The sequence below is a fragment of the Stegodyphus dumicola genome, chromosome X1, assembly GCF_044657685.1.
Source record: "Stegodyphus dumicola isolate Sdum_Otavi_A_Nest chromosome X1, ASM4465768v1".
Classification (NCBI taxonomy): Eukaryota; Metazoa; Arthropoda; class Arachnida; order Araneae; family Eresidae; genus Stegodyphus; species Stegodyphus dumicola.
This window is the reverse complement of record NC_140780.1, coordinates 132,115,502-132,125,619: the sequence shown is the minus strand read 5'-3', so window position 1 is coordinate 132,125,619 and position 10,118 is coordinate 132,115,502.

The window sequence follows — 10,118 nt, the reverse complement described above, 5'->3', positions numbered from 1 at the left end:
GAGAAAAGAATTAATATTACAAATGAAGTACGAAATGATTAAAATGAATGAATAGTTTATCAATAATTCTTACAAAACAAATTTTAAAAGGACGAAATGAATCCTCCTGTAGCTAGAAATTTCGTCTGGTGTTCAAGAAAATAATTTTAGAATTTTAAGCGAAAATTAGTTAATAATTAAAATAAGTAAGAAATCAGTTAACAAGAAAGTTAAAACAGTAAGAATTATCGATTCTGTTGAAAGATAATTTGCTTGATAAATAGGAAATTAATTACTGTGCTCTTATTTCGCATTTAAACAAATTTTATGTATCTGGCATAACCCGAAAATCAACGTATTCTGCAATGACACTCGGTATTTTACTTTTAATGATATGAATTATAACAAAAAATTGAAAACATTTTCAACGAAGACATTAGCAACCCTGTTCACTATTGGACGAAGTTACCAACCCTGTTTCCTATTGGTGGTAAAATAGTGGTCCCTAAAAAGAGAATCCTAAGGGAAACTACCTTAATCTATGAACTGCTATTAAGCTATGAACTGCTACCTTAATCTATGAACTGCTATCATTAACTGAATTAGAAAGGCACTAGGCAAGAACGGAACTATTTATTTTCCGTATCCAGAATGAGCCGAGGATTCAGACTGTCAAAAGACTGTACTTTTAATGAATGTGTTCAGGGATCAGTTACTTATTGCATTTAATAATTTACAGTGAACAGTTTCAATGTTTATTGTTGATGATATATTATGCTATCAAAATTGTTCTCACCAGCATCAGATGCAATTTGTTTTCATCTTGTGGAATAGTGATTATACAAATAATAAGCGTGGAATAATCGATTATTACAAGAGTAAAATATAGTGCTATCTCGACAGACGTCATTAGTTCCTTATAGACCCTTCGACGTGTACCGGAAATAAAGGAGTATAATTAATTAATCGATTCTTATAAAACAAACCCACTGTTTATTTTATCGCTGTTTAATTCATGTGAAATATATATTGTTCCATAGATGCAGGACTGCACATAAACGTTTTTGTGCTATCCAGATCAGTGGCGTAGCTAGGGTGGGGCAAGGGGTACATCTGTCCCCGGGCGCAGCATCCAAGGGGCGCCAAATTGATGCTACAAATTTTAGAATGAAATGTTTTCCATTCTTGGAACACAGAAAGGGGCGCAAAATCGTTAGTTGCCCCCGGGCGCTTAAAACTTTAGCTACGCCTCTGATCCAGATCAAAATCATTTTTTAAACATAATCTAATCTCTCTGATCTTTGTGTGGTAATAGACTGAAGCCATCTCGCAACGTCAGCCGATTTAATAGCTTCTTCTTTTTTCACAATCGTAGACACCATCTTGTTTGTTATACGATATGCAATAGCATGTCCCGGATGCCAATCCCTATTTAATACTCTCCAGCAATCTCTTTCTCTACAGTGATCTTAACAATTTCGTTGCTTCACTCTTCACGTTAACTTTCCTGAAATTCATTGCTAATGAATTTATAAAAAATTAACTCGAAAAATGGCAAAACCTTTCGAAAATACAGAATTACAGCACAGATTGTTTACTGAATAGTAGCAACAGACGTACTGACGTTCATGGGCAGTCGCAGCATTGTCTCGAAAGAAGTAGTCATGATTCATTGAACTCGAACGATATTCCAAACACATATCGTGCACCAAACAAAAATTTGCTTGTCCAAGATAGGACGTATACCAAGTTGGAAGAATACCGAAGTACCACTGCAGGTTTTTTTTTTCGGAGATTTATTTATATCTGAAAAAAATACAATATCTGGTATGAAATTTCATTTCTCACAACGTAGCCGAAGGTCTAAAACTACAAAACACCTGTAGTTGGTCATAGATTTTATTTTCCCCATGTATAAAGTAAATACGGACTTGTTTCACATAGAACAAGGGTAACCAGGGAGAATTTCATAATTTTAGGGAGAGTATGTACTCAGCCTTTCATTTATTTGTTAAGTATTTGTTTTTATTTTATGAACACAGAAAACTTTCAAGTCTGGTATTTATTAATGCGTCCTACATTTTTTGTTGTTTAATTTATAAAACACGTTAGAAAATAATCTAAATACAAGCATATATGTAATTTTCAAGTTTTAGGAAAGGGGGGGAATTATCTTCTAGTAACGGTGAAAGGGCGCATTGAGCAAAAAAAGTTAAGAATCACTGCCTTAAAGTGTCCTTTACGATGGCATCTGACTTTTGGCAGATAGCCTTCACATGATTAATCAACTAATCGACATTTGCTTTAAAATTATTTAAAATTCTCTTCAATACTGGGGAAAATGAAGGGTTTTTGTATCTAATTTATTTCTTAATTTTATTTAAATCATTGTTGAGAAGTCATATCACCCAATTCTAACAAAATTTATGAAATATATTTGAAATCTAGTATGATAATGTAAGAGGGATATTACATCCCTAGAAACAAAAACCTTAAAAAACACTATAAATTGTATAAAAACTTCTAAAGTTTGTGAAATACTCTATGGAATATGCATAATGCAGTTTGAAACTGCGTACTGCAAAAATATAACGATGCTCAAAATATTGCATTCATTACTATCAGTGACGTCAGTGATACAAACTGAAAATGAAGTCTGAACTTGGATTCATATTGACGGACCATAAAATGAAAGAATTCTTGATAGTAATAAACTAATATAACAATTATTGTGACATAAATGCAGAATTTGAACGAATGCGATATTTAACATGTGTGATAAAAATTTAGTTGTAATCACGTAAACAATCCTTACATGTCTTCTTTTAAAATTCTACTGGCAACAGTCATGCGATCTACCTCGAAACGCATAACTAATCAATAATAAGATAATGGTTTCTAGCCTTAGCTAATTACGTAGAATGGGTTAACTTATCAACTTGAGACGGTAATGGGATTCGATGCAGTCTCCGAGCACAATTAATTACCGTTCTAGAGCAGTCAGCTAGGCAAGTGCTAATAATCCGTAACAGTGAGGCAGCTCCACAGGTAGCAAGGCATGAATTTCAGTTTATATTCACAAGCTTTTAAGCTCTTTTGGTCGTTTTGTCATTCGAATAATCTTCGTATCTGAGCGAATATATGCAATATGAAAGACGATATTTAACGCAATTGTCAGTAAAACTTTAGGCAACTCTCACAACTTTTACACTAGAAATGCAGTCTCTCTAAAACAACTGTTGTCTCTTTAAAATCAGAACTTTATAATTTTATTTATAAATTTCAAATAGGAGTTTTAGATTACTGTTTTATACATTGTATATCATTGATTTAACATCAGGAGATGGATTAGCAAATAAAGCAAGGGCTCTCATTAAGCCCCCCCCCCCAAAATGCAAATTCGTATCTTAAATGCATATTAAAGCCAAACACTCCGAAGATTCGGAAACATAATCAATAAAACATATTTGATAATATATGTCAAATCTGCACCTCAAAAAAGCGTCAAATGAGGCCACTGTCATAAGAAGAGATCTTAAAGGAAATCGTGTCATTAAAGTAAATAAATGAATCAAAATTTATCTGTCTTTATTTAGATCCCTGTGTTTAATATTCTGAGTTAGCTGGTATGCATTTTAATCATAAAATTAAAAAAATTACTTGACCCAATCTAATCAGCGCAAAAGAATTAGTTTCGAGGATTTTGTTGAAAAACGTCAAAATAAGAAACTTCTTAATATAAGTACTTCATTTTATTTATTCTGCATTTGCAAATGACCTTGTATAAGATTATCATTGCCTTGTTTGCAATTTCAAGTTTAATATTCGGGCAGTTGTAAAACCACTTTTATTATCTCTCTAATAATACGGTCCAAAATATTTCAAGAAACGTCTAGCTCTATTAAAATGTAATATAACGAAATTAAAATGACTTAAGTGTCTTATTAATCTTAAATTTGGCTTCAATTTTTTATTTTTTATTTTAAAATCAATCTTAGAATTAATGAAACAAATAAGAACTAAGATATATTTAAATAATTAAAATATGGTAATTAATTTAACAGTTAAACTTAAATATTGCCCTGTCTTTCCTTTGATTCACATTGCATGTATTCACTCAGACCAGAAGACACCAACTGTAAATTACAGAAAAGAAAGTTTAAAAACTATCGAATATTAACTGCAATCATATCCACTGCGTGACTGGCTATCTACCGATTCACAGGCACCATTTGTAAAGTACAGGAAAGAACGTTTAAAGGTATCGAATATTAATTGCAATCATATCTGCTGCGAGGCTAGCTATCTTGTTATTAATGACACTTCCTTATACATTATTTAAAAGAAAATCTCACATTTATAACTTTTTTTATTTTTTAAACCTTAGCAAAATGTCTGTCATTAAAAGATTGAACTTAAATTCGTATGTTTTCTGTTCATTTTTCCTAGTATACGTATTATGTTGTAGAGGTCCATAGTGGAACTCTTCGGTGACAATCATATGACAAGGAAAAACCTAATATTTGTGCAAAATAAAATTCAGTGACACACATTCTATATCACTGAAGATATCACAAGAAAATCCTCTTTCATGGGAAAAGATTCTGTTATTTCAGGCTATACCCCACTTGATGTCTGTTAGGAAACTGAGAACAAAAACATCTAAACAGGTGAAACTACATATTGAAAATAATTAATACCGAGTACCAAAAGTCGGACTAAAATCGTAAACGCTAGAATTTCTCGAAATATTTGCATCTATCGACCACGGAGACCAAGTCAAAAATCTCAAGAACAAATGCGACAATATTTTTCCGAAAATGCCGCGAAATCCAACACATTCTGAAAAGAACAATTTTAGTATTACCTTATCATTTATTTATAAATTCTTACATGCGCAAAATTTCATGACCTAAAACTATAACTATGGAACAAATCTAAAAACATGAAATACTTATATTAAAGATGCAGTATTCTGTGAGGATGTTTTTGAAGATACGTTATCCGATGTAAAAAGTGGTAATCAATCAAAAAAAAAAAAAAAAAAACTGTAAGCGAGGAAAGATATACATGTCAGTTCTATCAGGTTGCACTCCACAAGGATGAGTGGTTAAAAAAATACGCTCGCAAGAAATACTAGACATGTAAATAAAAAACTTTGTAATCTTTTATAAAAGTAGTGTTGATTTTAATAAAACAGCTATGCTTTAAAACGATCCATACATGTTTATTTAATTATCTTAAAAATGCTCGGAAACAGAGAAAGAAAAAAAACCCGTCTGATAAGTGTTAAACTGATACGAAGAGTATCATTAAGCTTCGATTCCAAACTATATAGTTTAAACCCGATCCTAATAGAACTTGGTGATAGGCTACGACATTCTGATTTTCTGTTTCGAAAAAAAAAGTTTATGGATTATTCCTCCGAAATCTAGATTCACTAAACTGCTGATTAAAGGAGAACATGAAAACTTGTTTCATGCTGGTGTTTCAGATACACTCATTCAAATTCGAGAAATAATTAGATCATCCTAGGCAGACAAGCTGTAAAATCATACTTTAGCAACTGCTTTATTAGCCGTAAATGTAAGGTAAAAAAGTGGTTGCTTCATTAGCAGATCACCAACTCACGAAGGCCACAACGGTGACCTTCTTGAATTAGTGCCTAAACTCCGTTCATTTTCTTCTGGCAAGTCGTCACTTAGCGTTAAAAAGAGGTGTTTCCTGCATTCTAACCTCTTACAATGCCACGATTTTTAAAGATGCAGAAGTAGAACTGAAAATGTTATATATTACAAAATTTTGTAAGAGTATAGGTTGGGGGATTTTATTGCAACATTTCGAATTCAGAATAGTGTATTTATGGTCTCGGGACGAAGGATGTTGCAACCAGTGTTGCCAGATCGTGCGATGTTTCGCAAATTTGCGACTTTTGACAAACTTCTGCTACTAAAATTTCAGTACCTGCGATTTTGCGAACTCTATCATTTCCTTATGCTAATTTTTGCGACTTCAAAGATTTTTTTAATATATCGTAAAATGCTTACATGTTAAAATAATGTATCATTTAAAACTAATTTACATAAAAAAGCAGTTTATTTAGGCTTAAAAACGATATGGGGGTAGGGGGAGAAAGTCGGAAAGAAAAAAAAAAAAAAAAAAAAGACTACTTCGAGACCTCTCACCTTCCCCCTTCTTGTCTCCCCTTGTGTTTAGTTTTTAAGTCAGTTCGTCTTTCCAGTTCTATGGTGAAAACGAATCGAACAAAAGAACTTGCAGCTCGGGTACCCAAACAGAGAAAGAATTGAAACTTATATGGGGTACCCACACAGAAAAATAAATGAAATTCATTCTCCTGATTAAATAATATTGCTAAGAACTAAGCAATGGAAATGAATTAAGAAAGGCTTTCCTGTAACCACAATAATAAGCCCACCGGGCAGAAGGGAAAACTCACTGAAAATCATTCCTCAATTAAAATGTTCACAATTAAGAAAAAAAAAAAAACAATGAATTAAACAAATTAACTGCCAGCTTAATTTAGTACAAAAGCGCTAACAATCTAAACGTGAGAAATCTCTTAAGAACGGATATGCACAAATTAATTTAAAAATAGAACCTAAATTAAATGAGAATGAGATTAAAAAAGAAATGGATATGTAAAGAATTGAAAATGAGCAATATGGTTTTAAAATTTTTCGTTAAAGCCAAGATACGTAATTAAAACGACTAAGAATCGAATACAGTCTATAACTTACGAAACCAATTAGACAGGAAATTTGTGATGATGTCAGAGGTCATGTGAGCATGCGTAACTATGACGTCACAAAAAATCAGGTGATCTCGGACGTCATTTGCGACTTTTTTAGTCTATTTGCTACTTTAGTAGAAAATTTTCTGGCAACGCTTGTTCCAACTTAAAATCTCTACAAGGATAAATTGATGTCGACTTTTCCCGCGAAGAGAAAAATACAGTTAGAACAATATTAAACTCTGTAATTTAAGTATACACTCCACTAGTGAGCAAAACTTAAAACAACAAATTAATTCTTCAATATACAGCTATGAAATTGTTGCTGAAGCACTTAGCAAATCTTATTTCGAATAAACAAACCTAACTGCCTTTCTCGTAAACTTTTGTGGTTTGGGATATTCTAGATTTTTCACAATTCTATACTTCGGTCAGCTGTTTCTGTACCATCGTACCGTAATGGTTTTAATCCTTAACTCTTGTAAAATGGAACTCTAATAAGTTAGTAGTACCACTTCCGTTGACGTCCAGCTGTAGTGCATTATCATTGGTCATCACAGCTTTTCTGGCTTCACTAATGTTTTAGTAATGTCATCAAAGAATAAGTTTCTGGCTCACAAATTTGTAATACTTATAAATTATTCTTATATGGAGCCAGTTCGAAAGTATGAAAGACGTTTTGATGACTGAGAAACTGGTTCTGGAATTAATTTAAGTTACAAATTATCCCTATGGTAACACTGTTTGTTCACAATTACGTGCGCTATAATACGACTCGTATATAAACGTGCATCGCTTGTGCAAAAGTTAACAAATTTGTAGCTCAATATAAATATACAAAAATTTAACAGCAACAGGAAATCCAAAATAATACATAGCCACTGCAAACAAATATTTACTTTTTTACATGAAAGTGCAATTACAAAAATCCCCATATATGCTTCGGCATATTAACTGTTAGTGTACCTGATGGTGCTGCCATCTGTGACAGAAAATAAGAAGGTTTTGTATAACAAAAACTACCCAACTTTTAAGAAACCCTTAAATTAAGAAAAATTAGTATTTGACAAACACTTACACAATTAACTATCGTCAAGATGACTCCTCCCCACACTGTTTGAGACAGTTTTTCTTTTCTATGAAAAGATAGCTTTGAAGCAGAAGACTATCGGTGAAGGCAATTACCGATTTTTACAACAACTTTGCCCTTTCTGGGCCGGCGCCAGGTATAAAACACATTAATATTTCAAAACAAAATGCACGTTTACTAGTTAAGACAAAATTCTTAAAATTTTCAGCATATTACAAATGAACTCTACGTGCTTTTCATATGGCGGAGTCACTGTGGATGTCATCTTGGTGCAGTTGAGCAATTTTTTAATTCAGCTTTTCTCGACTTGCATATTCGTTCGGATTAGTACCTCAACTGTAATTATAGACACCGAAATTATCCTTCCTGCCTGAAAAAGTTGGAAAACAAAATAGAAATCTCAAGGCAAATCATACTTTAGGCTAAGTATCTTCTAAAGAGTGAGAATATGAAAAGCAAAATCTTTCCTGCCCCTCTAGAAATGAGATCTCTTAAGCTGCAAAACTCTATCGTGCTCTTTTCAACTATTTGCATCAGGCTGAAGCCTATTGTACTTTCAGTTGCCACTTGTATTAGAGCACAGTGGAATTTTTTTTTATTGATCTGGAAGTATAATGAAGGGAAATCTGAAACTAATTTTATGGAATTCCTGGTGAATGTTCATAATCGAATTTTCATTTCTTTTGTCAAACCAAACCGAACAGATTTAAATACCCGTTACAACAGGCGTCGGCAACCTTATCCGCTATTGTGATTAACTTTCCTTGAATTTTAATTATTCGAAATTCACTTGCTGGTTTATTTTGATATGAAAGGAAAAGTTTCTTGAGCTTCCATGCTTTATATTTTGTCAGAAGACTCATTAAAGTTACACTTGCGGAGCATATTAAATTTAAATGTCAATAATCTACATATAAATCATCTGTAGTGTGAACAGGAATTTCAAGAGATTTAGATTTCGTGTTTAAATTAACTAGGAGTTTAAGAAATCATGCCCGAGTGCCTACGTTACACTTAAAGTATAAAACTAATTTCAAGGGGAAAAAAACTTACCAAGAATCCACTTTTTAATGGCTTGGAATGAAACACCTTTCTTTGGGTCAGCTGTAATTAAAATATCATAATGAACGATCATGCTTTTCCCCTAATAATTACATATATAAAAAGCATATTAATGTAAACAAAGTACTTTTAAAAAATTAGATTAAGACTGTTATTCGGGTTTAAAATAATTAGATGTGAATACGATAAAACACAGGAAGAATGTCTGTCTGGATGGATTCGCAGAAGGCGAAGGAAAAAGGACTGGTATTTCACGTTACGTGGAGAAATGACGAAAATTATGCAGCCTAAGCCTGTTCGTCGGGATATGAATCCAAGTCGAAATACCAAGATTAAGCGATTTTCCACTCTTCGGTGATGTGCCTTTGATGGCTGAAGCCAATGGTAATAGTGCATGATGTTCCACTCAGTATTTAAGAAGGATCATCCAGAGATTCAGTAAGAGGATATCCCCCTCATTATCTCTAGATTCTAGATTTTATATTAATGAAAGATATTTTAAAAATTTTGAAAAGGAAGGATATCGAAGAACTAGTTTACATTCTAGACACGGAAAAGCGATCTCGTACAGAACTCTTGTGCAAAAAGCTTAAGCCTCTACATTCATTTAGCACTGAATACTGAGAGAGTATTTCAAAGCACAAAGTGCATTAAGAATTTAGGAATTCATTCCGAGATTCTGAGGTAGCGTGAAATGTATCACATGGATTAATTCATTGATATTCCATTCTTCAATTTACAAGAAAATGACTCGTTCTTTAATTCCCCCTGCCCACTCCCATTCTGCTTTGCAAGTTCTGAAATAAGTATTTTGTTAAATTTCTCACAGTAATTCATTTCATTATGGAAAGCATCCGTAACGAAGTTTGATATTGCTTACGAAAACTGAGACACTTCAGATACTACGCAAACTTTATCCAGCTGGAGGCGCGATCATCAAGGAGTTAGAACAATAATCTGCAACCGAATTTAAAATTTAATTTCAGAAAATTGAATGTTTCTTAAATTTTCAATAATTATAAAAAGAACTTTTGGCATTAGGAACGTCCTTAGCAAAATCTTTCCAAATATTTGAGTGGAACTTCTTTTTAATATATTTTTATCACCTACGTGAATTGAGAAGTGTTGGTATTGCACAAACCGTACCAAGATCTTGCATTCGTACAACCTCGCAAATGGCCAGTCCCCATAGTATTGCCATTATGCAAACCATAGGATCTGGACACTGCTTTCAAA